The 25,312-nt window shown below is 33.5% G+C and overlaps 1 long non-coding RNA gene across 1 annotated transcript in view; it reads left to right on the top strand.

Annotated features, from left to right (window-relative positions):
• LOC134470553 (uncharacterized) overlaps positions 1–24,845 on the top strand; it is a 30,704-nt gene extending 5,859 nt beyond the window's left edge. The window contains exons 2-4 of the long non-coding RNA XR_010039498.1: positions 17,914–17,963; positions 20,902–20,968; positions 23,087–24,845. This is a non-coding gene — a long non-coding RNA (uncharacterized LOC134470553). The remainder of the gene's footprint in view (positions 1–17,913; positions 17,964–20,901; positions 20,969–23,086) is intronic.
• Positions 24,846–25,312: the final 467 nt, after the last annotated feature.

Raw genomic sequence — 25,312 nt, 5'->3', positions numbered from 1 at the left:
ATTTTCTAGTACAGCATTGGTGTGAAGTTGGTTACACATTATCTCCTTAAGAAACTCTATATAGAGTTGTTATTATATATCATATATTAGACTGAGCTGTAAAATGTAAAAATAAAATAAAATAAAATAACCACTGGGATGTATGGAAAGCTAAATTTAATGCCGGGAATCAACTGGCTTTCTGTTTGAGGAAAAAGACAAATTATTCTCTGGCTCTCTGACTCAGGAATAAGTTCCATCTATGTTTGTATTCTGGCAGGAAATGTGAGACGCCTGTACTGGAGAACCAATGCTTTGTTGCACCAAAGTGAGCAGTTAGCGTTACACTGCATTGATTTCCACTCTCATTGCCTCATAAGGCGAAGTAACGAAAGCAGATATTACCCTATGCAGGCAGTGGGGTTTGCACTAGAGGAAAGAGATGTGACATCATAAGTCCTCGGCTTATTTAGGAGACCTAGAGCAGTGTGCCCTCCTCTACTTTAGGAGTGAAGTTCTCTTAAAAACACTCTCTGAGACGGGAAGATTTTTATTATCTTAGATTCTGAACAGATGTTTTCAAAATCAAGTGCAAAGACTAATAGGTTTATCACCCTTAGATAAACCAAGAAACTGAATAAATGTTTGAAGAAGTTTAGATTCATAGAAAAGCTCTAAAGACCAACAAGAGTAAAGTAGGTGTGTTTTTTGAAAAAGAAGTTAATTTCCACAATAGGGATTAGAAGTCTGTGATAAATTCAAAGGAAATACATAGAATGAGGTAAAAATTACTCATTTTTTAAACTCTCAAATTTTATGCATATTGAAGCTTAACTCCATCAACTGTATGACCCGTAGTCAACACAAAAATGCAGGGAAATTTTTTGTATGTATAAACTCTCTATGTACATACAAATAACAACCTATTTATGCTAAAATACAATTTCTAAGATGGAAAAGAAAACAGAATTATGAAAGAAAGTAAATAGACTTGTATACACACAGCTAAAGTCAAACTTTTAACAAGATTTCCAATAGATCAATTAAAGATAGTCTATGTTGAACACACATACTACAAAATCTACAGAGCAGAAATGTTAATGTAGATAGAAATCATGACTGGAAAAAAAAAAACTGTCCTTAAGGATATAGCAACAAGGCATAACATCAAAATGAGGTTTTTGAAAGAAGACTGAATAAGGCACATAGAAATTGTAAAAATTTGACTATATTATTTTTGGAATTTAATTTTGCTATTAACCTGCATCAATCATACATATGATCATTTAATAATTCAATATATGTGTAAAATGTGTACTGCTCAAATCCAGCCTCTTTTTAAGGGCTGTCTATTCCAGCTCTCAGTCTTTACTAATCACTGTTTTACATTCAATTCAATTCTTTAAAAAAAAATCTATATATGAAACAACATACAATATTTGTCTTGCTGTGTCTGGTTTATAATTAACTCAAAATAACATCTTCCAGTTACAAATATTTTGCATCATAAGACATAATATCTGGGGTTCAGGAACAGTCAGATTTGAATATTCCACATCCAGTTGAGAGTAATTTAAAAAAGATACTACTGCATAAATTCTGAGGTCCAAAAGAAAAAGAACAAATCATAAGTGACTACCTCCACATAGAGGGAAGATACGGGAAAGAAAAATAGCTATAGTACAACAGTAGTGCATGATACAAAAGGGACACCTCCTGTTGATAAAATCTATGTGTTCTTGGGAGAAATAAATTAAATTATTCCCCACTTTTTATTCTGGAAAACCAGAAAGTAAATAACAGAACAGAGGTGACAATATTCTCAAGTCTTCACTTTGTTAAGGTTGATGTGAGATGAAAGTTAATCTCTTATTGGGCGATGAGGCAGTTAAGCTAATAAAAAAAGAAAATAATTTAGTGGGAAGTAGAATACAGCTTGAAAACATTCACAGTATTTCTCCTTCACTTTGTGATATCATCCCTTATACACAATTTACCCTGCTTCTGTAATCTACCAAAAATAAAAGATATGAAAATGTGTTAAAAACTAACTTCAAGCATCAGAAACCAAAGACTACCAGACTCTGATCTCTAAAAGAAATGAAACAAGTATTGAGAACTCTAAGACTGCAGCAGTGTTCTCCAGCAATTTCCCAACCACCCAGCAGGGAGAAGATCTCACCTAACAGTCTTGATGTAGGGAAGAAACAAGATAAGAGGCCCCAGAGAATTTAAGACAGCAGGGGAATATAAATTACCATGGAAGTATATATGCTGCTTTGGCTCAATGTTACTCTATTCATGCACATATAAAGCTGTGTTTGACAATGGAGAAACAGCTGCAAAATAACTATAAGAAGAAAATTCTCAAAGCACACATTCTCGTAGACATTTGAATATTTTTCAGCAAAATGCAGGAACATTTGTAATAAATGGATGATTCAGTAAGAGGCACCAGAAGAATCAAGTCTTCATGATATAGTTAAATGATGTCTTTAGTTATCTATTTTATAACTGTCCTGACTAAAATCCAAGTCACTACATACTGAATGCTTGTGTCCCTTCAAAATTTATATGCTGATGCTCACTGCTTTAGTGTGACCCTAAGACACAGTAGTTGAAAATAAGGTCAGTAGGGATGATTAGATTAGTGGCGTAGAGACTAATGTATAGGATTGATGCCTTTAATTTAAATTAAAAAAAAAAAAAGTGTCGCCCCTGAGATCTCACATGGGAGAGATGCTGACATTGTCCAGAAGCCTCAGGGGTACCGGAAGACTGAGTGAGTGGTGGTGGTGGTTTTGTGGAGACCATGTGTGGACTCTGTCAAGTTTAATAAATTCCTGGGTCCCCACAGTCTCAGGAGGGCTCCAACATATTCCTTGCTTTAGTTTGACAGTTGCCACAAGGTACACATGGTACCCAGGCGAGAATTTTGTTTCTCTGGGAGGAGGAGGTAAGTGTAATGATTTGAGTACAGCCAGAGCCTGCTCTACAGAGTAAAATTCTTTACAGGACCCTACAGAGTGCGGAAGGAATTTCGTAACTCCATCTTCTCTAGACTTAGACAATCTCATTTACAGGTGATGAGTAGACAAAGGACACACCTGTGAAGATCACTGCCTAGTGTTAGAGACCTACTGAAAGACTGAAATTTAGTAATACAATAAAGGGACAGTCACGTCCCTAAACTTCGTATTTTATCACCACAGTAGGAAACCAGTGTAACAATCTTGAAAGAACTGTAGGGTGGATAAAAGGGTATTTGTATATTGATCTAAATATCCCAAAGAAGCATGGCTATCATTTAGTATATTAATTCTATGACTCAAAAATGATCAAACTTTGAATAAGAAGCCCTGAGGCTCTAGAAAGCATTAAATTTGGGGAATACTTGAAGATAAATGGACTAAAAGCTCTAAAATAGTTGGAAGCACAGATTAAAAGATGAAAAATAATTGGTGAATTCACATATTTTTCTTATACACTTTTTTGTGAAGTAACAAGATAAAACTGGTTTTATCTTTAAATGAATACATGTATATACATATTTTTGAGACTATTATGTCATTATATAGAACTTTGTGACAAAAACTTGAAAATGAAGCTAAATCTCTAGAAACACACACACACACACACACACACACACACACACACACAAATACAGTGTGACTACAGAGAGATCAAAATCCTTGGTTATCCTGCAATTGACAAAATTGTAAATCTATTGAAAATTTTCCCATAAACAAAATATAAATTCAGATAATTACATTGCAACAATTTAGTGCAGTATTATGATTTAGGTAGTAATATGAAAAATGCAAGCATAAGTTATATAATCATCTTAACAAGTGTAAAATTATATAAAATTTATCCACTCACTACTAAAAATATAAAAAATTTTTAACTCAGTAAATGCAAATTATTTCTCCTTTTTAAATTTAAGTTTACTGGTACAACACAAAATGACCAAATTCATTACAGGGAATTTGTGTCTGTACGTGATATATCTTGATCTCTCTCTTTTTTCCCATCCCCATGCCCTCTTCTCAAATCCCCTTTCCTCTCCCAGTTCACAAAGCTCAGTTTTTATTTTATCTTTCTTTTCTCATATTTTTCTTTCCCTTTCTTCCTTTTCTCCTTCCTCTCCCTACTTCTCTTTTTCTTTTGAACAATGTCTCCATGTTTCATAATATTTGTTATACATTTGTGTTCTTATTCACATTTTCAGTTTCTTACAACAGAGAGATAATGTGATATTTATACATATGTGTCTGATTTATTTCACATATGATTATGGCTTCAAGTTCTATTCATTTAGCTATAAATGCTTCAGTTTTACCTTTTTAATGCTAAATAATCTTCCATTTTAAAAAAATACATATTTTTAAAACCATTAATTGGTTGTTGGGGTACTTGGGCTGCTTCCAAGACTTAGCTGTTATAAACTCTGTCATTATAACCATGGGTGCACATGTATTGCTGAGGTACAATCCTTTTAAGTCTTCTGGAAAAATACCTAGCAGGGGAATAGCTGGGTCAAATGACACTGTTAGTTACAGGTTTTGAGACAGATCCACTCTGATTTCCACAGTGGTTATAGCAGTCTACACTCCCACCAGCACTGAAGGATTCCTTTTTCCTCTCTACCTCAACAACATTAGTTATTAGTTGTTTTCCTGATAATAGTCATTATTTCTGTAGTGAGATGGAATCTCAGCATTGTTTTAATTTACATATCTTCAAAGACCATTAATGTTGAACATTTTTTATTATATTCATTTTATGTTTGTACTTTTTCTGAGAAATATGTATTCATCTCAGATCCCCACTTTTGAATTAGGTCTTTGAATTTGGAAGTTCTGATTTTTTCTTTGCCTAAAGAATAGCTGGCCTAAGGTTTTCCCCATTTGTTGAGTTGTCTTTTCACTCTGTTGCTGATTTCCTTCGCTATTAAAAAGGTTTTTAATAAAATGGGATCGCAATTGTTGATTCATTGTGATAGGTCTTGTTCAGTTGGGGTTTTGCTCATTAAGTCTTTGCTACTGTGATAAAAACAATATGGTCCTGGCCAAAAAAAAAAAAAAAAAAAAAAATATATATATATATATATATATATCTATATATATCAGACCCAAAGATCGATGAAACACACTAAAAGATGCATAAATAACTCCAGATGTACTCAGCCAACTGATCTTTGATCCAAGGGCTAAACACAATCTCTGGAAGAAGGATAACCACTTTAATGTATGGTGCTGGAAAAACTGGCTTTCCGCAGGCTATACTAAACCTAGACTCATGTCTCTCACCTTGCTCCAAAGTAAAATCAAACTGGATTAAAGACCTAAATATTACAACAGAAATACTGAATCTCCTGAAAAAAATAAAGATTTCTCTTTTATTTTTGTTTATTTGTATTTATCTATTTTATTAGTACATGTGTGCATTTCATAATGTTTATATTCTTTGTGTGGAATTTTCATGTTACATAACACATCTTAATTTCTTTTCTTTTCTTTTTTTTTTTTTTTTTTTTTTTTTGAGATAGTTTCATTATTCAGTTCACACTGGCCTTGATTTTGAACTCACAGCAATCCTCCTGCCTCAGCCTCCTGAGTGCTGGGATTACAATCGTGTAGCACCATGCCTGGCTAAATTCCTTCCTTTATCCCCTTTCTCTCCTTTCCTACCCCTCTAGCTTGATCTCCTTCCCACTTAGATCCATCTCCCTATTTCCTAATATTTATTTTTCATTTTTCCCTTTATAATTTGGATGACTTCTTAAGTGTATGTATATCTTAAGTATATGTATGAAATCAGATAGTAAATATACTTTGATAAAATATTTAGAAATTTCTGTATTATTAGTTATAACATGACATATATTGGTCAACTTTTCATACCCTAGTTACCTACAATTCACAGGCAGAATTCTTCATTTTGGTCTCAGAGATTTGAAATTTTAATTCAGAGTCAGTATGGTCCAAGTGAAGAATATCTTGGCAGCAGGAAACCTTTGGGAATTTTCACGGAGGAAAGCACCAGAAAAGAAGCCAGTGACTAGATAGAATTCCCAAGGTCACAGCTTCATGACCCATGCAGGCCTACTCAGAAGTAGGCTGTACTAATCTTTAGAGTAAGTCAGCAGTCAGTATGAGCTATTGCATAATAAACGTTATCATCTTTTTTATTGTTTTTTTTTCTCTGATTGTTCTGTATTTTTCAGTAAATCTAGCAAAAATAACATATCAAGTTGTGTATAAATAAAAGAAATTGTGAATTAGTTACAGAATGTGAAGTCTGACAAAAGGTAAGTCCATGCGGCACCCTGCCAGTGTAATAACTGTCCTGGGAGGAGTGAAGGAGAGAGAGCTGCAGACACACACAGGAATCAGTACAGGATCTCAGGCACATGGCTTCTTTCTGCTTCCTGTGGTGGATGATGAAGATGATAGTGTTCGTTTTGTTAATTTTTAGCAGCACATATTATGAATATGTTCTGTAGGAAATCTCTACATAGAATAGATGGTTAAAATTGTTATTATGCTGATTCAGTGCTCAATTTGGGGCTTTTCTCCACTGTATCATTTGGGCATAGGAATAATAATTTAGTTTGTATTTTTTTTTTTTTTTTTTTTTTTTATGTTTTGTCTTTTTGAGACAGGGTCTCGTTGTATAGTTCAGGCTGGCCTTGGTCTCACTGTGTAGCCCAGGCTGGTCTCAAACTTGCAAATGATTCTCTTGCCTCAACCTCCCCAGTGCTGGGCTTACAGGAGTGTGCCACGATGCCTGGTAGGAATAATAATTTCATTTCAGCCATTGTCTTCTTACTGGAAGCAACAGTGTATTAAATGGTAAAAGTCTCTTTAAAAAATACAACTAAATATCCTTCCCCATTATCTGGCATCTGAAAGTAGTAGAGCCCATTAGCAAGATTTAAACTGATTTATCTCAGCTCAGAATTAGAGAATGTTTCCTATACATGTATCAGTACTGAAATTTTCTTCTCACTGTGGGTAAACTTGGCAAAAGTTCTTAAGAGTGCTTTCAGGAAAAAAAAATTGTTTTATACTAATTGCAAGTATAAGATGAGTGATAATAGGTAAAGAAATGTGCAAAATGGCCTAACTCAACTTTGCAGTTAAGCCAAAGTCTTTACTAGAACGTATTAAAATTTGAAAATGACCTCAGTTGTGTTTTGCTCTATGCTGTTAAGTCTGACATTGTGACTCCTTTTTAGTATCACAGTCCTTAATCTTGGACCATTGTCTAATATTAAGCACCTGTGTTACATGTTTAACTGTGCATGTTAACATGACATTAAAACAAATGAGGTAAAAATAATGTCCAATTTTAAAATACATAAGCTAATCAGTGTGTTGGTATAGTGGTCATAATAGTCCCTTTCACATCTCATCAATGTCCTCAGAGATTAAAATTTTAAAAAGTCATTGATGTATTTGTCATTTTGTGCCCATTTATTATAACACACTTCCCTCTTTCAACAAAATCAGCTAAATTTGGGGAACATATGAGTTTTTACAAAGCAATATCAGAACACTCTAAATAAATACATTGAAAGAATGTTTAACAAAGCAATTTACCCTTCCTGTGTTATAAAGGTTTGCTAGTGCAAATTACACTAACTTTTTCAACCTGGTCAAGTAAAAGGTAAAAGTAGTCTATATCTGGTAATCTAAGCAACCTTTTTGAAGGTAACAATATGCAAAATTACAACCATTGTTAAATTCCTATCATCTTGTTTTGAAAACCTATATTGTTATTGTTTTGAGTTTGTTATTTGTCTCTCATGCTGTTAGTTTTTGTTTTGTGTTTTTTTCTCATACATACACACATACATACATACAATCCTCTGTAGGAAACTAAGTTCTCCAAAAGGTAGTATTTGGTGGAAGGGGGAGTCTAAAGATGAATAGGACTCTTCAGTCCTGGAGGGAACTCTGTACAGTCTTACCACAAGGCCTCCCTACTGCAAAAGCCCTTACATTTGTTTGTACAGCAATGATCTTCAGTCCTCACGATTTTAACTCAGCTTCACAGGCAACATAAAAACATAGTCTTGGGGCTGGGGATTTAGCTCAGCGGTGTAAGCACCTGCCTTGCAAGCAGGCAGAGTTTGATTCCCGGTACCAATAAAAAGACAAAAAAAAAAACAAACAAACAAACAAAAAACAAAAACAAAAACAAAAAAAAAAAACATAGTGCTTAGTATAATTTTGTCCTCAACCAGGTTGAAAAGGTTTATATAATTTGTTTCTGAGCAATAGCTGCCTTGAAAACCGTACTGATGCTTTTACTGATCCATCCCTGTACTTCCTGTGGATTCCATGGTTCTTCATGAAACATCTGATACTAATGACCAAGAAAGCATTGTATTTTCCGAGCCAGCCAATGAGTCTCTTAATGAAAACTATTCGGGTACCCTCTTTCTCATTACTTTTCACACCCTGAATTGTGCTATCTTTGGACCTTGCCTGAAAGGGGTCTTCTGTACTATCCTACTTAGGAAAATATCTTTGTCTTACTTGGAAAAGGAGGGATAGAAAAATATTGCGCTTCATCTTCTTCCAGAAAATGTCTGATTATTTCCATGATGACTTCTTGTTGGCACCAAATTGTTTCAAGTGGACATTGTTTCAAGTGGACATTGCCTAAAATCATCCATGAAGCTACAAATTATGGTTTGGAAAACTTACTGTACTAAATCAACATAAAAGGTAAAACATTCCAAAGAGAACTAAGGTTGTTTTCAAATTGTTTGTGACATGTCATCTACCAAAGCCATGCGAGACTGCGTCACTTCTGGGGTTAAGGTTCCAACGTTCATTAATTATGTGATAATAACCAGTTAACTAATTTATTCTTCATTTCACTAATTTGTAAAATAGAAGAAATTATTTCCTCACCTCAAAAAAATATAAATGATACTTTTGTAATAGTTTAAAATATACTAAATATAAAATATAAAATAAAATATAAAAAATATACAAAAAGTTTAAAAATTATGTCTTATTAGATATTCCTTTAAAATTTAATATCTGACAGCAAACATCCAATAGCACAAGTGGTTTAATTTCAGTCTAGAGAACTGACTTTCTTAAATCCGCTTATCATTATAAAAATACTAATGTAACAGAACACCCCTTTAGTTATTATGTTCCAAAATGTAAAGATTAGAAAGCAAACTAATATTTTAAAAATTATACAAATAATACATTTCTAATGCTGAGCTGGCATTAAAAGTGCCTTGAAATCCAAACCTTAAGTCTGTATCTCTCCGTCTTTCCTCAGCCCACCTTCAACATTTTTGTGCCTGTTCACTACCTCTCTGCCACCTGCATTTGCTACTTAATACAAATAGCAACTGTTTCCAATAGCCCATTTTACAGTTTATATAATTAAGAGCTAATCACAATGAAGTGTCTATCTTGATCAAACTCTTTTGTTCTACAAGCAGAGAAAAGTAGCATGTGAAATTAACTAATCAGAACACTCAATTTTACTTATATATAATTTTAAATCATATAAAAATGACAGTTTCTTGATAATTATCAAATTTAAATTTAAGAGGTAGATGAGTTTTTGATAATTTATTTTACTATTAAGTTAATAGTTACTGTATGAAGAATAACATCTAATATTTTCTTTTCATAAATGTACCCACATTTTTAATGGAAAAGTATGTACCTCTCTGTAGACTGAAAAGAAAATATTACTAAGAAGGCTCATACATACCGTGAAGGCTTAGAGTTTTACCAAAAATCTCTTAGAATGACATGGTATAGTATATACTTCTGTCACCTGAAATAAGTGATCATTTCAAATTACTCACAATTACTCCTGAAGTAAAACTGTATATTTTACTCAGTCTTAAGATCAAAGATGTACTGTGGCTATGAGTACAAAACTGCACAAATATAAAATGAATGTAAGTATAAAAATAGCTGAACTCAAGAAACTTTAGATGCTTTCCTTAAAAGCAGATTCAGGGTCTGGGTGCAGTTGTGCCCACCTGTTGTCTCAGCCCTTGGGAGGCAGGAGGATCACTGTGAGGTAAAAAGCAGCCTGGGATAAGAGTTCAACGTCAGCCTGAACTACATGGTGAGACTCTATCTTACAAAACAAAAAAGTTAAAAAAAAAAGATTAAGTGCTAGAAAGTGTGGCTCAGTAGTACAACACCTGCTTAGAATGTGCAAGGCTCTGGGTTTAATACTCAGCACCACAGTCCAGAAAATCAGGTTTTTGTTGTTGTTGTTTTTTTTTTTTTTTTTTTTTTTTTTTTTTGCCGGGGATCAAACTCAGGACCTCATGCTTACCAAGCAAGCACTTGAACCACCGAGCTAAACTCCTGACAGAAAATCAAAAATTATACTATTGCCACACAGTATGTGAATATTTCCAGTTAAATATGAAACTGAAAGATCAAGAATTTTACACAGAAACACAAACTTTATATTCAGAAAAGAAAATGCTGTAACTTTGAAAGGTTTTAAAGGCAAAATTTTGTAATAAATGTATTTTCAAATATCAGGTATAATTTTCTGTAGCACCAACAATTTATTAGTCACATTTTTAGGCTGTTAGGAATTTGAGAAAAATAAAATGTACTAAAAGCAGTTTTAAATTACTAACACAAAAATACCTTGTCTCTTCATGTATTTTATTGCAATAAGACAAAAGTATTTTCTGATAATGAAAAAACAGGAAGTGTATTATTCTGTGACAGATTACACAAGGTGAATATATTTATGTGAAGGGTTTCAGTAACAACATAATGGTACCTCGCCAGTAATGCTAATATTATGCAACTTCTCAAAAATTTTTGCTCAGTGATGTTAATGTTAATTTTCATAAAACTAAAAAATCTGATACTTATTTCAGTTTTTGCTGTAATATTTGTTATCCAAGTACTGGAAAATACGTGCTACAAAACTCAGAAGAACAGTATGCTAAGTTGTAGAAGTTACCTTTCAGTGCAGACTGTATTTCTAATAATAATAAAGAAATATTTAAACCTGAAGCTTTCCTCAATAAGCTTTTATTAAAAATACTCATTTTAGTATTGAAATTATTAATTGAATAAAACAGGAAATATAAAATTAATTTAAATGGTGGCATATTTGTTCGAATGCCAGTGAGCTTAATGTCAATCCAGAATATTTCACTCATTCACGAGTAGATTCATTATATTCTCACTTTTTTTTTGAAAACTAAAATCTTATGATTTTAATTCTTATAGGAATAACATAGTTAGATTTGTAAATAATGTAGATCTACAGATTCATTTCTTTAAAAATATGCGCTCATTTTTGGAACAGCATTCACCCCTTCTAATCTCAAAATAATGAGTTCATGTGAAAATGTCCACATTTGTATTATAACAAAATAGCTATGTTAATTGTGAAGTATTTTTTACTACTTTTTTTATAAGATTCTGTGAATGATTGTGAAAAGATGCCAAGTTGTAGAGTATGTTTTCCAAAATGCAGATAAAGATCTTTGTTACTGTTGTTTGGCATACATTTTTATGATATCAGAAATGTTGATCATAAAGCACTAGCATTGTATTGCTTTACCACCATGTCTAAAATAATCTTGCCCCATCACTTCTATTTATTGAGCAATATGGAGGAAAAGCAAGAAATTGAAACTGGAGATTGATGTTTGACAAAGGGCTGCAAGGTGGAACTGGAAATGGATTAATTTTTTAAAAAGCATAGTAATATGTACATATTATATTAAGAGTTTGCTTCCAGAATGTACACATCAAATCCCCCATTCCTCCCTGTGGTGGTGTTGGAAATTGGGTCTTGTGAGATGCAATTTAAGTCTGAATGAATATATGTAATTGGAGTCAGATGCAAGCATTGGACTACTTATTAGGGGATGAACATACCAGAGCTCATTGTCTGAATCTGTAATTTAATGACACAGGAAAGGGATATCTCCAACAACTAGATCAGCTAATGCATGAGACTTGGATCTCCAAGACTCCAGAACTATAAAAATGGACTTTTTGTTTTGTTTTAATTTAGGTATGAAGTGAGGATGTTCTTCAAATTATCATGGCATTCGATCACAAAGCAAATTAAAGCAATGTACTGAAAATACATCTAGTACAACTGACTTGCTGCACATCATAGCTTAGTCTAGACTACTATAAATGTACCCAACATACATACAGGTACAAACCTTATTTTATAATAAAATGTTGAATGTGTACTGAATACTGTACTGAAGGTGAAAACCAGATCAGCTCTATGGTTATTCTTAGCACTATTACAAAGTCAAAGTTGAGCCACATGTTGAAACTGTCTCATAAAATGTTTTTGATACCAGATTAAAAGCCACTAATACAAACATACGACTCAACAAAATCTTGATTAAAACACATATATGCACAACACAAAACCCGAAAATTCTTTGTCTCAAAATTTTAATGTGTATTTTTTCTCTTTTAGATTTTAAATTTTCCTCAAAGCCCATTTGTTAAGTCCCCTTCCTTGTCGCTGAGACAAAATACCTGACACCTACCACATAAAGGCAGAGATGTTATTTGAGCTCGTACCTTTTACAGATTTCAGTTCATAGCTGACTGGTTCTAAAGCAGGAAAGGCATAGCAGAAGGGCCTGATGTGGAGAAAAGTTAATCACATCATGGCAGCCTGAAAGCAGAGCGAGGGACAGATCTTGGGGGTAATATATTCCTCCAGGTATTATCCTCAATTGTCCTTCTTCAACCTGCCCCCTCCTTCTAAAAATAAAAAGTCAGTTACAGCAACTGTACAGTTTGATCACCTTTCATAAACCCCACGTATGAGCACTTGAGGCCCTGGGAGGTATTCTTGAGTTTAAACAGAACCTTTTCCTCTGGCCTTCAAAAGACTCACACACATCTCTTTTTGCAAAATGCATTTAGTCCCTCTGTAAGAGTTGCCAAAGTGTTTAGAGTTCCATCATTGCTAACAAGTCCATGAGAGTCCTCTGAGACATGGGGCAATTTGTGCCTGCAAGACCTGGTGAAAAGTAGTGAAGAAACCTAAACACTACATACAGATAATGGAACAGGATAAACATTCCCATTCAAAAAGGATAAGTCATTGCATAAAAAAATCAGGATGAAAGCAAGACCAAAAAACAGAAGAGGAATCAGTAAATTCTGCAGCTCCATATCAAATACCTGGGAGTATGTGTGTGGTGAAAAGATGTGGACTCCAGAGAATTTGGGCATCCTGGTCCCTACAGCATCGGAGATTATACCATTCACAACCTCTCTCTTGGGTTGGCTTTACTCACTGCCTGCTAGTTTTCTTAGATGTTCCAGGGTCCCAATATCTCCAGTTTCCTGGGGTAACCACTGCAGTGTCAACTTTATTCTCATAATTTTAGGTACTACTCCCTCAGGGGGACCACACCCAGACATCTCTGTCTTTTGAAACTGAATGGAAGCCTCCATGGTCCTGTTACTGTTACATTCTGCATGCTTATGAAATCAGCTTTGATGTGGAAGACACCCAAATCTCCTGCCAGACTGAGCACTAGCCAGGCTACCTTGAATCATGGCTACAGAGAGAAGCAAATCTAGGAAGTCAGTAACTTAGGCAGCCCTTTTTGAGCAGGGTGCCACGAAACAAACATCTCCTAGTAAGTTTCCTACTTTTGAAAGTTTGACCCTGTAAAAGTTGATGATATGAGGCATATTTTCAGGATATTCTTTGTACTGTTCTGATCTACTTGGCTTCTATTCAGTCTTTTTGGATACCTTGTTCTCAAAGGCACCAACTTTTCAGGAATTTTCTTTCCAGAAACTGAAAACTTGTAACATAGGTTTTTGACACTCAATTTAAGTATAAAACTGACTAAATGTCATAACCTATTCTCATGGCACTATCCAAATAATGAGGCATTTTGAAAATTTCTCTAATCAGTTAGTTTCTGGTAATTAGATTCTCTCTCAGGAGATGAAAAAAAATCAACAAATTTTATGATGGAGGCATAATACATATGGTCTCAAACCCAACTGCCAATGGATTACTTGTTCCCAAATGAAATATCCTGAGTCTGATTTTTATCATCCGTAGTTTTCAGTATTCTGAAGATACCGTATTTTAAGACAAACCATATAATTTTGTACTTCATATACTTCTAAGAATCTGTCTATTTCTTCTGTGTTATCAAAGCTTTGAGAGTAGAGTTTTTCGAAATAGGTGTTGATGATCTTCTTTATTTCTATTGAGTCTGTAGTGACTTCACCTTTTTCATTTCTTATTGCATGAATTTGAGCTCTTTCTTCCCTTTTTAAATAAGGTTGGCTAGGGGCTTATCAATTTTATTTATTCTTTCAAAGAACCAACTTTTTGATTTGTTGATTCTTTGGGTTGTTTTCTTAGTCTCTGTTGCATTGATTTCTGCTCTGATTTTTATATTTTCCTCTCTTCTTTTGGCTTTGGGCTTGACTTGGTCTTCCTTTTCTAGCTCTTTGATGTGTAGCATCATGTTATTTATTTGTATTCATCCTGTTTTCATGATGTGGGAACTCAGTGCAATAAATTTTCCACTGAGGACGGCTTTCATTGCATCTCACAGATTCTGGTGCATTGTATCTATATTTTCATTTGTTTGTAGGTATTGCTTAATTTCTTTTTTAATTTCCTCTGTGACACACTGATTACTTAAGAGTGTATTATTCAGTTTCCAAGTGTTTGTGGGATTTTTGCAGTATCTTTTATCGTCAATTACTAATTTCATAGCGCTATGGTCCAATAGCATACAAGGGATAATTTTAACCCTTTTGCATTTATTTAAATATGTTCTGTGAGTTAATATATGGTCTATTTTAGAGAATGACACATGTACTGTTGAGAAGAATGTGTATTCTGTTGTTGTTGGGTGGAATACTCTGTACATGTCTATTAAGTACGTTTGTTTACAGGTGCAATTCAGTTCTTTTATTTCTTTGTTGATTTTCTGTTTTGTTGGTCTGTCCATTGGTGTCAATGGTGTGTTAAGATCTCCTGTTAGAATTGTGTTACTGTTGATTTGGTTTTTCATTTCTGTTAATACTTGTTTTATATAACTGGATGCTCTAGAGTTTGGTGCATATATATTCAAGATAGTTATCTCTTCCTCTTGGAGTTTACCCCTAACTCGTATGTAATATACTTCTTTATCCCTTCTGATCATTATTGGCTTGATGTTGACTTTGTCTGCAAACAGAATAGCTACCACCGCTTTTTTTGGGGGGGCTCCTATTGCAAGAAGTACTGTTTTCCATCCTTTGACTTTCAGTCTGTGAGTATCCTTTTGGGTTAGATGGCAACATATGGTTGGATTTTGTTTCTTGATCCATTCTGCCAATCTGTTTCTTTTAATTGATGTATTGAGGCCATTTACATTAATGGTTATAACTGTTATATATTGATTTATTGTTGACATCTTTCTGCTGTTGCATGTTTATCTTTCTGCTCTGTTTAATTGTCTGCTTTGTTTAGCGGTTTTTTCCTAAATGTATCTATGCTGTCTTTCAGTATTCTTTGCAGGGTTGGCTTGGTGATCATGAAGTTTTTCAGCTGATATTTGTCATGGTACTTTCTGATTTCTCCATCGAATTTGAAGAACAGTTTTGCAGGGTACGTCAGCCTAGGTTGGAAATCGTTTTCCTTTAGCATCTGAAATGCATACTCCATGCTCTTCTGGACTTTATTGTTTGTGATGAGAAGTCTGCTGTGATTCTGATAGGTTTTCCTTTATAGGTCATCTGTCTTTTCTCTCTGACAGCCTTTAATATTCTATTCTTTTGTTCGATTTTTGGGGTGGTCATTATTATATGTCTGGGGTAGATTTATTTTGGTTATGACTATTTAGAGTTCTATATGCTTCACTGAACCTGATGTCGGTTTCCAATTTCATGCTTGGGAAATTTTCAGCTATTACTTCTCTAAATATCCTCTTGACATCCTTTATGTTGTCCCCTTCTTTTTCATTTATCCTTATCAACCTTGTTTCTCTTTGCGTCATCCTTTAGGTGTTGAGTTGTTATTTCCTGATTTCTTGTTATTTTTAAATGATCTTTTCTTTCCTGTTCACTGACTCCAATGTTGTCTTCGAGGTCTGAGATTCTATCTTCACATTCATTGAGGCAGTTTTTACAACTTTCAATGGAGTTTTTGAATTCCTGTATATCTCTTTGCATCTGTTTTATGTATTCTGTTTGTTTCTTATATTGTTCATCCACGGATTCTATCCTTTTGTTTAGTTCCTCCAATTTTTTAACTGCATCTTCTTTAGCTATGTTTAGCATCTGCTTCATTTCTTTTATCATTTCTTCTTTTACTTGAGAGATTATTTCTAGTTTGAATTCCTTTCAGGCTTCCCATACTTGCTTCTTTATTCAGTTACCATTATTGCAGGTATTTCAGTTATGTGGCATGTGTTTTCTTCTATTCACATGGCTCCTAGGCTTTCTTGGGATGGGCTGGATGTTTGAGATTGCATTTTGATCTTTCATTTTGTCATTTTCCTGTATTTTGGAGCTTCAAGTGTTGTTCCAGGTGTGGGAGAGAATTCTGCCAGCCTGGGATGGGGTTCCCTGCGATGGCCCCACTCACTGGACCTGGCAGGGAAACACGGCCTTGTCTCCAGGCAAGGAAGACTGTCCCCTCAGGCTAGGCTGGATTCCCAGCCCCCACCCCCCACTCCTCTCACAGGTCTGTTTGGTTGGGAACTGGCCCAGTCCCCAGGTCAGGAAGAAAGTTCCGCATTGGGTGGGAATCCCAGCCCCTGCTGCTACAGTCACTGATCTGGCCTGGTCCCTGGACCAGTAGGAAACCGGCCTGGTCCCCACGTCAGGGAGAAAGTTCCTGCAGGCTGGGCAGAACACCCCGCTGCTGCTACTACAGTCTCTGATCCAGCCTGGTTTCCGGTCCAGTAGGGAACTGGCCTGGTCCCAGGTCAGGGAGAAAGTTCCCGCAGGCTGGTTGGGATTTCCTGCCACTGCTGTTACACTGTTCTTGTAGTCTTGATGACCACCCTTAAGAAATTGACAATATACCTGGCTCTCCTTTTGGATTAGGATCTTTGTCAAATTCAGTAAAGGTAGATGGTTGCCACTGTTCTATTTTATTCATTTTTTACTAAAGCAAATATCTTTTCTGTACATGATTTAGAAACCACTAAATGGTACAATGAAGCGGTAGACAAGGATTGGACATAAATGTTTTTATGGTATATGTATTCCAGCTAAAAGTCAATTATCCTCAGAGAGTACTCTCAAGTTTTCATGCATTTAAGTTGTATGTTTCTTTTTTAAATAACAACTTTATTAAACTAATGAAGAAAAACATGCAATTTACAAAATTAAAATTTAAAATTTAGTAAATTCCAGCACATTGACAGAATTAGACAACCCCAACCACAATCAAACTTGATCATTTTTGTCACTAAAAATACATTATATAATTGTTACTGGGAGCTTACAGAAAAACAAGGCAACTCTCATCACTTGAATAGATTCTTCTCAAAGATCTGAATAAGAAAAATATTAAGCAGGAAATTAATATCATTCTAAGACTCTTATTTACAAATGGATTTTTTTTCAGATGGAGAAACATAATAGTAATGACAGCAAAATTTGATAATATTAGTAAGTAAAAATGAGTTTTGCATAAATAAATTTCATAGTAGACTAGTTCTTACCCAGATATCACATCCTCAGGGAAAATACTACACATAAGTCTTAGGACTCATTGACGTCATATTTTACGTTATAGTTTAATTTAAAATGGAATAGGGTTTTCATTAGTGAGCAGTATTTTAAAGTACTTCAATTGAAAACAGGATGTTTGGAACAAAGTACTATTCTTACGTGCTCTAAAGACTCTAATACTAATTGCTCTTATTTCTTTGTCTAGATGTTTCTTCAAAAAGTCATTTCATCTATATATTCCATTAATCACCAAAGGTAAGACATTTTTCTGGACATGAACATCATTTAATAAATATATGTAAGTTTTCACTTAAAATATATTTTAGTTTTATATTCCAAAGCTTCATAAATTTTAAAACTATTTTATCTAAATATATCATTTCATCTATTTGTCAAATTGTGTTTACTTTGGGTATTTATTTTCTCATACATTGCCATTATCAACAACTAAAAACAGCCCCATTAAAAATGAGCATGAGTGATTTTAAAGATGTTGCACTTACTGAATTAGTCATGAAGAAATAAGTAATGTATGATTTAGTTTACATGAAGCTACAAGAACACTGAAAGTCTTAGAAACATAAAGTGATATAGTGGTTTCCAGGAGCTGAGAGGAAAAGAGACTGGAGAGATGGTTTGATAGAAAGTTTCAGGGAAGAAGTAAGTTTTGGAAACAAATAGTAGTAATAATTTCAAAATGAAATGAATACATTCAATGCCACAGAACAATATGCTTTAAAATTTTTAAATTATAAATTCTATTTATGTATTACAAATATGTATTTTATTGGGTAAGACAGAGAGAGAGAGACAGAGACAGAGAGACAGAGAGAGACAGAGAGGAGGGCGAGAATGAAAAACAAAAGATAGAGACAGGCAGAGAGAATCTGAACAGCACTTTAATTTCATGATTCCCAATACATGTTTAATTCTAATAATCAGCAAAAGCTCTTCAGCAAACATTTTGGGTTTTGTATAGAAAGACTGTATGAAAGTATGTATGAATGATTATCCTATAAAGTTCCCAAAGAGTCTATGCAGTGTCTTCACTGTCACTTCCTAAAATGAATTGAAATGAGCATCAGTTTCTTTTGAACCAAAGAAATTAGGATCTGTGCTGCTTTGTCCTTGTCTCAATGTGTGATTAAAGCTAAATTTAGTTTCTTTCAGCTGTCCCCATTTATGAATCAAATGAAATTTTCAACATCAATGAGTCCTCAAACTAAATGGGAGCCACTCAAAAATAATTCTTATCTGAAATGCAGATTGAACACCACTTTAAGCAGAAGCAGTATCTCAGAAAAAAGAAAATGTGTTTTGGAATCTGAGTGGTCAAGTCTTTCAGATAAGTGTGCTCAAATAGTCTGTAAAATGTTTTTGCATGATATATCAGAAAGTTAACTCTACTGACGCATCAGTACTGGAGTTTGCCTAGTGTTTCATTTTGTTGAAATTTTTATAATTGAAATACTGCAGTATTTATGAATGTAATATCTATTATGCTTTGATTTTTCTAATTTTAGCTTCAATTAAGTAAATTTCATGCATCTTCTTTTAACATTTTCTTCAACATAAGAAAATCAAAGTCATGGAATGACTGTCCTCAAAAAGTAGTTATATCAGTGTAACAGGTAACAAAATCAGGAGCTTGGAAATGGGAAATTCTAGATTCTTATTGTAGAGATTTGTAGCAGTGTGGCAGTGAAATTTCTTAACTGAGAAGAGCATACGTGAATGGGAAAGGTGTAACAGTTATAATCTGCTTTTCCTAGGTGCTTACTATAATGTCTTTTAATATCTTGAGGATGATGTTAAAACCCCTCAGCCCTTATATAAAATTAGGTCACATATAACAAACCTGACTGTGTTTGTCACCTCAAGGGCTTATATACTGCTTCTGCACAGATTTTCTAGATACACACTATATGGAGAAGGGAAGGGAGAAAATATTTTACTCACTTTAAAAGTCATGGTTCAGCCTGTAGAATCAGATAAGACCATGCTGAGTGGAAGGAATGGACTTGACCTTTCCAGGGAAACTTTGCAAGACAGCCCTGATATTCCCTGAGATTTACTTAGAGCAGAATGTTGACACTTTTCATCATATCTCATTCAAATTAAATATTGCCCAATGCATAATGTTAGAATTATTGTTATAATAATCATTTTTAGGCATAAAATCCCAGCATTCTGGAGGCTGAGGCATCCTAGGCTACAAAATGAGTTTAAGACCAGCCTAAACTTCATAGTGAGACCCTGTCCAAAAAAGACAGAACAAAAATATTTAGCTATAGAGAGTAAAATAAGGTTCAGAGTGCTATGTTCATAGTTCTCAGTTACAGAGTTTTTAATTATACAGAAAGGACTTTCTCTAAAACTTTTCATCAAAGCTACAAAACTATTTCCTAGATCTAACCCTGATTTGAGAAAAAGAAGTCAAAGTGAACAATTTTATTGCATCTTCTCTGGATACCCAAGATATCCCACCCCATTAGGATAAAACCAGCACCAGGATAGAATAATGTTGTAAAATTCTTTTTTTTTCCATTAAGAAAATTAAACATAGTTTTGATATTAGCTTCTATCTGTGCTGTAATTGGACAGTTTTTTTTTTTTTTTGGAGGGTGGGGAGTTTGTTTGTTTGTATTTTCCCTCTAAGAATTAAAAAGCCACCTAACTTTTCCACTAAGAATACACTGAGGCTAGGACATGTGTCCTTCAACACTTTTGCCTACCAATGGAAAAACTGTTTTTAAAGGGTTAAGGATCCAGGTTGTGGTGAAACCTATATCGTCAAGTTTTTGCAAGAGCGTATGGTTGCTTTACAGATGTTATATCAGAAAGGGAAAATGAACAAGCGTGGGGGTAACATTTTAACCAAATTATGACAGCACAGCCCATAATTACTGTACTAATGGTTAATGAGGTCTCATCTGGATGATGTAACATGGAAATTTACTGTTGATGATTTAATACTATAAGTCACAAATTTAACTTTTGTCCCATCATTTATGATGTAGTTGCTTCCTGTACTCTGCTTTGAGAAGTGCTGAAATAATTACTAACTTACCAATAAGAAACAACTAAATAGGTATTCCCTATGTAAACTATAGCTGCTGTTAATTTCCTGAAAATTAGCAGGTCAGAGGTGTTTTGTAACCAGATTCCTATTCTCTCTAACCAGCATTTCTAGGTTTCTTTTTCTTTTCAGAGATAATCTGCCTGGATGATGTGATTGTTTGCATTTCAGGAAACTCACAGTACGTACTATGAAAGATTCTAATCACAAATACAGAACTTTAAAATGTCTTCCCCAGGCTTTCATTGAAACTTATTTTATGCTAGTAACAAAACCTATTTTCAAAACTTTCCTTACACTATTTCAAGGTAAATATGATTAAACATGAGCTTTCAGACTCAAAGTAATTTTAATCTTATAAAGTAATTATAAAATTGTATTTGAAAATAACTTATTCAACTCATAGGCAATAAGTGAATACATTTTTAGACTAGAGCATTGTTAGAATATTGCTACTGAAGTATTGAAAGTTTTAACAAAGATTGCAAGCAGATATTTCAGATAAGACACCTACTGTCATCAAGCAACTTTGATCTTAGTGTAGAACTGTATAGTCAAACTCTGCTTTATATCCACTTGCTTAGAAGACAGGCTTACATTGTGTCTTAGTTACTTTTTATTCGTCACTGAGACAAAATACCCGAAGCTCAAAGTTGGGAAAGGAAAGGTTTATTTCTTACAGTTTTTGTAGGTTTCAGTTTACACTCAGTTGGCTACAAGACAGTTGGGCATAGCTAGGCTGCCTTTCATGGTGGCTGCAAACAGCAAGCCGGAATCAGCAAAGAGCAAGACACGCCTTCTTCCTACCATTACGTCCACCCATATGTGGGTAGAGCACTGACACCATCAGTCCAAGCACTAGACAATGAACTAATAACAAACGCACAATTCAAACTCATGAGGGCTGGGGGACTCAGACATGAACCATGACACATTGTTTTCTATGACTTTATGCAGTACAAGAAGTCATAAAATTGAACAGTCTCACATCAATCGAATCCATACCTAATGGTTATTTTATATTTCAGGAAGCACTCAAATTGGAAATACTACATTTACTCATTAAAATTAAGAAATGCATGATTGCTGTGATTACTGGTTCACTTCTTTATAGACATTTGTGATCAGCGAGGGAAAAATTAATCTTAAATTCTTACCATATATCTTCATATAAAACAAAAGCCTTGCAAATGAAACACTTGAATTATGCAAATTTGATAACTTTTCATTTGTGTTTGTGCACCTTCACCTAATATAATGGACATAGTCAGAAATATTTTTGACAATATTCAGGATAAATAAATATATTTAGGCATTTTAATTAACAATATTTCTATGAATATATTTACAACTCAAAGATACTACAAGAAAGAAAATATGATAATGAAAATTTAATCGGTTTCTTCAAATTTAAATTAGGTATATATAAACATATGTGCTTAAAATATTATAATACACAATAAATAAACAATATATGTGATACACAATTCATACTCCATATCTAATTATACATTTATATTTTAAGTGTACCTAATTATATAAACAAAATACAAAAGTACATCTAATTATACACTTATACAATATATAAGTGCATCTAATTATATAATACATTTCTAATAAAAATTCGATTTTGACAGAAAATTCCACCAAGGAATATATGTATTGCTGTTTTTACAAATGACAAAAATATTATGAAATTGCTACTAACAAAGAAATTAAGAAATTTTTAAAACAATATTCTTGGTTTATAAGTGAATGTGATAAAAATTTGTAAGTCACATTTCCATAAAAGGAGGCTATTATATGAATCTAAAAATTAAATTCATGGAAGTATATATTTCAATTTTTTGCTCAATGAGTAAAGTTGTTATAGATTAAATTAGTGGATCATGTTGGATATTTATTTTTATAGACTAAGTGCAAAGTTAACTATTGCTATCCTTCTATTATTTTATTTTGAAATTGTGTTTTTTTTCTATAAAATGATGCTTTATTAGGCTGGATATTTAGTTCAGTGGCACAAGCATTTGCTTGGCAAGTGTGAAGTCATGAGTTCAATCACTGGTACCAAATAATCATAATCATAATCATAATATTGCTTTTAAAAATCTCATTTGAAAACAAGATAAATAACATTAGATTTCTGTTTTATCAAAAATGTTAGAAAATTCATGAAAATTAAATTCATAATCTCTTAGTTTTTCAAGTTTATGTTGAAATAGTATAATTCCCAGAAAAAATAGTGCATATAAGGATTATATCAAACTTTTTCTTTTTCTTTTTTTTTTTTCTTTTTTAGGGTTGAAGAGCAAATTCAGGACCTCCTGCCTGACCTACACCCCAGCATCTCTTTGGACACATTCTAACCTTGTATATCATCATCGCAAGTGAACCATCCTCTCTACTCATTACTACTTTGGAGTTTCAGACCTCAAATTTTCACATCTTAATTCAATATTAAACACATACATTTACATGATTGAATATTTTGGATATAAAACGTCTTTTACCAGTATTTGAATGTATCCAATATGTTCGCAGCCTTATTTGACAGGTGCAAAACTCAAAGTAGAGGAAGTAGTATGCACGTGTCCCCAAAACAAACATAACATTTTACTTGGAATTAAATATGTGTCAGCCATTGTCCTAATTGTCTTACATATGGAATCTCACTGCAATTAAACTAAACTCATATACAATAGACTTCACATACCAATTTGCTCAGATTAATGAAAGAATGAAGATCAGGTGAAAAATAGAATCTCAACTTTAGTACCTAGTCATTCCTAATTTATTATCTACGTAATAACAAGCAGAAAGAAAGTGTCCATGGGTTTGAAAATTTGCATTTTATTTAAAATCGTAATTACTTAGCTTTTTCCCCAACATTTGAACAGTTATTATTTTCCCAGGAGGCTCCAATGGTAGAATTTAACAATGAATTACTGTTGATTGAGCCTAAACTTGAGCTCATGATCACATTAACTGGACTACATTTATCTTGTTTCAGGTATTGGAATTACCGTATAATTCCATTCTGTAAATGTGTACACAACATCATATCATGCAGATGTTAAAGAAAGATTAATGGTTAGCCCACCAACTATGTTGTCATTTTGTCAGTTTCTCAAGGAAAAACTGCTATTTCCAGTTACAGTCTAAGGAAGATAGTGAATGTAAATCGCAGTGCTTCCAATGAAAAAGCAAGAGAATGTTACCATCATCCCAATGTGCAAATGGAAATAAACCTCATTGGCCAAGTTTTCTCATTAACCTCCTATCAACTTGACCAATCTGTTTCCTTTGCACTTCCATATTGAGAGAGAAAGGCAATACATTTATTTTGAATCTTACTATTTTAAATATACCACACAACTTTATGATGGCCTATCAATTACCATCAATGCCTTGAACTGTCCTCATCATATACAGCACAAAGAGGCTGTTAATGATCCGGATCACTGGAGTCATAATAATCAACAAAACATCCATAATCTGACTGCTTTCCTCATAACTCAAGAAAGGTCACTTCAAAGCACATTTTTCATAATCATTTTCTCTCTTTAAGCCACTGGAGTAGGGCTGGGGATTTGACTATCTGGCAAGCATGAGGTTGTGAATTTGATCCCTGATACAGAAACAAAAACAAAAACAACAATAACAAAAAACCCACTGGTGTATATTTATTTAACATAATAGTGATGCTTGCTTTGGAAAATTGGTACACACCTGTAATAAATATTGTCATTTTCAATTTGTTATCCACCAAGTTTATTGAGCACCTTCCCTAAATACAAAAGTTTATCTTGTATTTTCCAGTCATTATACTTTTATTTTGCACGTTATTTTATTTACATTCTAGATTTTCCATCCAAGAGAAAGCATGCAAATAAAATTTTCTGGTTATGATAAATTATAGAAATGCACTGTAGCCTAAGGTAAAGTCTCATTTACTTTGGAACTACTAGGTAAAAGTTGCTCAACATATTTTATCAAGAATCTTGTGCCTATGTCTTTCTAAAAAGATGTCTATGAGAACCATTTGTTAATCTTTTTCACCATTAACCATTTGTTAATCTTTATCTTATTTTGCAATTTTAAAAATTATTTATATTATTTAACAATTAAGTAAAATAAAATTAGATGCATGTGGTTTTTATAATCAATTTTGCCTTAACGTTCTGTAGATTCACAGTGGAATTATGTGAATTATTAAATTATGATCAATCATCAAGTGATGCCTGGAATTTCAGTTTTATGATGAAATCTTTGAGTTATGACCCAAATACCAGCCACTTGTGCTTCAAAATGAATCTCAGATACAGCTGAAATTCTTAGAGATTTCTGAAAGGAACATTACAACATCAATTCCTATATAGAGTTAGTTGAGAAATCCTGTGCCAGGGTGCCTCTCTGAGGAGCTGACATATACTTGTGTACTGAAAAGAGACTTTGAAGGTTGTATACAGGAGTCTGAACCTTCAGTTGATAATGTGATTTACAACCAGCCCTCAAGAAGGAGTTA

Source organism: Cavia porcellus, unplaced genomic scaffold (genome assembly GCF_034190915.1).
Source record: "Cavia porcellus strain 051 isolate PalLab524CR breed Dunkin Hartley unplaced genomic scaffold, mCavPor4.1 scaffold_15, whole genome shotgun sequence".
Lineage (NCBI taxonomy): Eukaryota > Metazoa > Chordata > Mammalia > Rodentia > Caviidae > Cavia > Cavia porcellus.
The sequence above is the reverse complement of the archived record's forward strand: the minus strand, read 5'-3'. Positions and strand labels throughout refer to the sequence as shown.